General features: G+C 48.0%; 1 pseudogene; it reads right to left on the reverse strand.

Annotated features, from left to right (window-relative positions):
- Window positions 1-3003: 3003 nt before the first annotated feature.
- LOC123652618 lies at window positions 3004-4667 on the reverse strand (annotated as a pseudogene).
- Between the last annotated feature and the right edge of the window lie 350 nt (window positions 4668-5017).

Genomic DNA, 5017 nt, shown 5'->3' on the forward strand with positions numbered 1-5017 from the left:
AGAGATGAAGAGAAACCTAAATTGTAAAACATGTTCAGTTATGATATCACAGTTTTCTTCTCATATCTCTCATTTCTTTTTAAAGATAAAGTCTCCTGGAACAAGACATATCTTTACTTATTTCTATAGCTAAATAACCACCAAATAGGTACTTAGTCAACATTTCTAAATCATTACTGATGTGTATCTCAGTGGATTAAGTATAAGTGAGTCTCCTTTTTCTCCACCACTTTTCTATGCTGCCCTCCTTGTCCCCATTCTATAAGACAGAGATAATCTGCTCATTAGTGCTTGTGTTTCTCACCCCTGTGTCCTGAGACAACTTCTCTTTAACAAAAGGTTGCAGGTTCCTTTCTATTCATTAATACCACTCCCATAGCTATGCAGCTCACTCCATAAATTAAATTAGGTAGATTAATAAGATCTCAGGTTTCCAAAGCTGTTTATTGTTTCTTTAACCATGCTTGAAAAGGAAGGAGATGTTTTCTGTACTGTTTAATTAAAGCATTAAGGGAATGGCGGTCTCCTCCATAGGAAAAACAAAAACAAAAACTCTACAAATTCAGGGTGTTCAATTGCCTTAAATACACTTTCAGCTTAACAGAAAATTCACTAAAAATGGCTTCAAACTGTATCTCATATTTTAGAAGTCCAGAAGTAGCATTCATCTGTGGTTAATTCAGTGGGTCATCCTGTCACTAAGGACCCAGGTGCTTGGCATTGCACTAATGTGCCATATCCTGCATGTCAGCGATCCATGCCTCACAGATAACACAGCTGCAGCAGAGTGAGGCCTCATTTACCAACAAGACCATGTTTAGCTAAGAACAGAGGCTTCCTCCCTGTGTATTCCTTTTTATTGGGAAGGACACTTTTCCCAGGAGCACTGAAGCAAAATCCCTCCAGGTCCTATTCACCAGGACACGATCACATAGTCATGACAACCAATCACTGGCCAGAGACCTGGGCACCATGCTTACCTTATACTTATTCTGACTCAAAGATCATGACACACCCGTGGGGGAGGGCAGAAGCTTATTCCTGAACATGGAACTCTGTGGAGGCATCTGAATAAAACTCAGTCTATATCAGCTTGACAAAAAGAAGTGGCTGTTGGAGTTACAACCTACAGTGTCTAGCCACAGTCATAACAAATACTGGTTAAGTATTATTCCCCAGCATAATGCAGTGGATCAGAGCCAAGATTAGAGCACCTGAGGAACAAAATTTAAGACAACATTTACTCTTTTTTGTTGTTGTTGTTACTTAGTTTTTATTTCATAATCATAAACTTAATTCTGCAATCCACTTAGACTGGGAAGGGTAGGGAAATTATGGAACCCAATGAACTGGGGCAAGAGCATAAACATTATAGAACACTAGAGGCCCAGTTCACGAAATTCATGCACCCGGCCTCCACTCTCACACAATCTGGGGCCCCTGGGGTAGGGTCCCTAGGCCTGACGGGGGGTCAGGGCCTATCGGAGCTTTCCTTCCCCTAGCTGCCAGCAGCTTTTCCCACTCCATTGCTGCTACTGCTTGCCACCTGTGTGACTTTGCCTGCCCCCTTCCCCACCAATGGTGGCCTCCCTCTGGGGTGATAGGCATGGGGTGCAATCACTTGTCTAGCCTGGAGTGCAATCACTTGGCTTCCTCTGTTGAGTGATCACTGGCCAACCTCACACACCCACCACAGTGTCCCTAACCCATAGCCCAGGCCTCCCTCACTGGGGCAATCTATGGGGAACCCTGTGATCAATCGGGAGCCCTGCAATCAGTTGCCCCAAAGAGCGAAGCCCAGGCTACCTGGCTGGGGCTCCACAAACCATCACTGTGCAGATTGAGGCCCTGCCCACTCACCGCAGCCCATCCGCAGCAGTGCAGCCAGGTAGCCTGGGCCTCCCTCTTTGGGGCAATGGATTGAAGAGCTCCTGATGGATCACCCAGCAGAGGAAGGCCCCACCCACCACCACAGAGCTACCAGCTGGGTACCTGGGCCTCCCGCTTTGGGGAGATCATAGAGAACCCCCCACCATCAATCACCCTGCCAGCTGGTGGCCTGGGCCTCCCTCTGTGGGGCGGTCATGGGGTGATGGCACTCCCCCCCACCAATCGCATCACATGCCTTGGCTGGCCTGGCTCCAGTGCATGCCATAGTGTGGTCTTCCAGATGGTTGTTCTGCTGTTGGATGGTTTGGCAGATTTGCATATTACACTTTTATTATTATAGACTAGAGGTCGGTTGAACAAAATTCATGCATGGGAGGTGTCCCTCAACCTAACCTGCACCCTCTCCAATCTGGGACCCCCTTTGGGCAGTCGGACATCCCTCTCACAATCCAGGACTGCTGGCTCTCAACCACTCATGTGCCTGCCTGCCTGATTGCCCCCTAACCACTCCCCTACCAGCCTGATTGATTCCTAACTGCTCCCCTGCCAGCCCAATTCCCCCTAACTGCCCTCCCCTGCTGGCCTCAGTCCCCCCCACTGCCCTCCCCTGCAGGTCTGGTCCCCCCCAACTGCCCTCCATTGCAGGCCTGGTCTTCCAAAACTGCCCTCCCCTGCAAGCCTGGTCACCCCTAACTGCCCTCCCCTGCAGGTCTGGTCACCCTTAACTGCCCTCTCCTGCTGGCCTGGTCTCCCCCAACTGTCCTTCTCTGCCAGCCCAGTCACCCCCAACTGCCTTCCCCTGCAGGTCTGGTCTCCCCACAACTTCCCTCCCCTGCAGGTCTGGTCCCCCCCCAACTGCCTTCTTCTGCTGGCCTGGGTCCCCTCCAACTCCCCTCTTCTGCAGGCCTGGTACCCCCCAACTGTCCTTTTTTCCAGCCCAGTCACCCCTAACTGCCCTCCCCTGCTGGCCATCTTGTGGTGGCCATCTTGTGTCCACATGGGGGCAGGATTTTTGACCACATGGGGTCAGTCATCTTGTATTGGAGTGATGGTCAATTGCTTATTACTCTTTTATTAGACAGGATTCCAAGCTGTTGGGGGTGAAGGGGTGCTCTACTGAGTAACAGAAGGAATGGTCTGGCAGTTAAGATAAAACACAATTCCAACATATATGAGTTGTCCATAGTTAGCAATGATGATCTTCTTGCTGGTCTTGCTATTTCTGGACCCAAAGCGTGCTGTGGCTGCCACACATCCATGGCCCCTCTCACCTGACAGCAGACCACATGCTTGCCATCCAACCACTCAGGCTTGGCAGTGCAGATGAAAAACGGGGAACTGTTTGTGTTAGATCCAGCATTTGCCGTGGACAAGATGCCAGGGCCTGTATGTTTCAGGATGAAGTTCTCATCCCCAAATTTCTCCCCAAGCTGGACTTGCTGCCTGTGCCATAACGGCGTGTGAAGTCACCACCCTGGCACATAAATCCCAGAGTAAGTCTATGAAAACAGGAACCTCTATAACCAAATCCTCTCTCCCCAGCGCTCAGAGCACAAAAGCTGTCTGCTATCTATGGAAGTCTGTGTGCAAACAGCTCGAAGGAGACGTGGCCCGAGGGCTCGCCGTTGATGACAATGTCAAAAAACAGGGAGGGGTTCACCGTGGCTGGTCATGGCGGCTCCAGGGTGCCGGCATCTGCAAAGCCCAGACATTTACTCTTTGCACTTGTCTGACCCTAACTGTAAATGACTTCTTGCATTTTGTGGCCTAGGAGCCCTGCTGGATTCAACCTCGTCCTGCTGCTGGCTGTGGACATAGTACAAGCTCAATAAATGCATTCATTTAATTTCAAGGTGTGTTAGGAAACCCATTTGCCCATAAATATCTCAACTGAGTCCTAAAATTCTATCAGTAGTAGTTTATTCCTTTGTGAAAAGCCTTGCCTTCTCTCTGTGATATATTTTCCTACCTTCAAATGCCCCTACAGAAGGAGTTTATTAAACTATCACAATCTTTGCTCCTACAGAACAAATATTTTGCTATTTGGTGTTTGTTTGTTTTTTTTAACTTTAAGATAGCATTCTTCTTTTTTTAATGTTTATTGTTTTTTAGAGAAAGAGGAAGAGAGAGGGAGAGAGAGATAGAAACATCAATGATGAAAGAGAATCATTGACAGACTGTCTCCTGCACACCCCACACTGGGGAAGCCGGGCATGTACCCGAATCAAACCCGGGACCCTTCAGTCCACAGGCTGACAGTCTATCCACTGAGCCAAACTGGCTAGGGCCAGATGCATTTTGGAATCAAACCAGTGGGTTATTTGCACACATTATCTATGTGAGACTTGGGATGCTTAAGGCAACTTCTCTGGGAATGTTGTACGTCAGCAGAGTGCCTTCAAAGCACCATGGTACCTTCATAAATTTTGAGGACAATATCACTGGAAAGGGATGAAGTAGGAGAGGGTAAAGGGAATGACATTGTAAGCAGTTAGCTTCAGCTGCAGAACAAATCATCATCAAACACAGAGGCTTAAAACAACAAAGGCATTAACACTCTAGAATCTACACATCAGCTGACAGGTTCTGCTGACTTGGGATAGACTCAACCGAAATCCCTGCGGCTCACTCATGTGTGGTTTGGACAGGAGCTGCGTGGTATTGGATAGTCTCACTGTAGCGGGCCATGTGTCTTCCATCAACCAGCTGGCAAGTTCTGGCTTAAAACCTTTCTCTTTTCCATGGATAAGCACCTCCCAAAGTGCATCACAGGCCATGTTTGTGTTGTTTTGCTCATGTCCTATTGGCCAAAGCAAATCACCCTGCCAAGCTGAGAAGTAATGTGCGAGGATGGGGGTGGGGTTGTGGGGCAGGATGCTAACAGAACATATATAGAGGGTGCCTGTGTGTGTGTGTGTGTGTGTGTGTGTGTGTGTGTGTCTGTGTGTCTGTGTGTGTATTCGTGGCCATTTTTGAAATATAACACAGGAAAAGTTCTTGTGAGGCACCTGCAGAAGGATTCCAGAAATTACTGATAGGCTTGCTATGGATGTATGTGAACCAGAGGAAAACCTGTGATGCCAAGAAAGAGTATATCATTCAGAATAGTTGTTTCAAAAGGAAATAG

Source organism: Pipistrellus kuhlii, unplaced genomic scaffold (genome assembly GCF_014108245.1).
Source record: "Pipistrellus kuhlii isolate mPipKuh1 unplaced genomic scaffold, mPipKuh1.p scaffold_m20_p_2, whole genome shotgun sequence".
Taxonomy (NCBI): Eukaryota; Metazoa; Chordata; class Mammalia; order Chiroptera; family Vespertilionidae; genus Pipistrellus; species Pipistrellus kuhlii.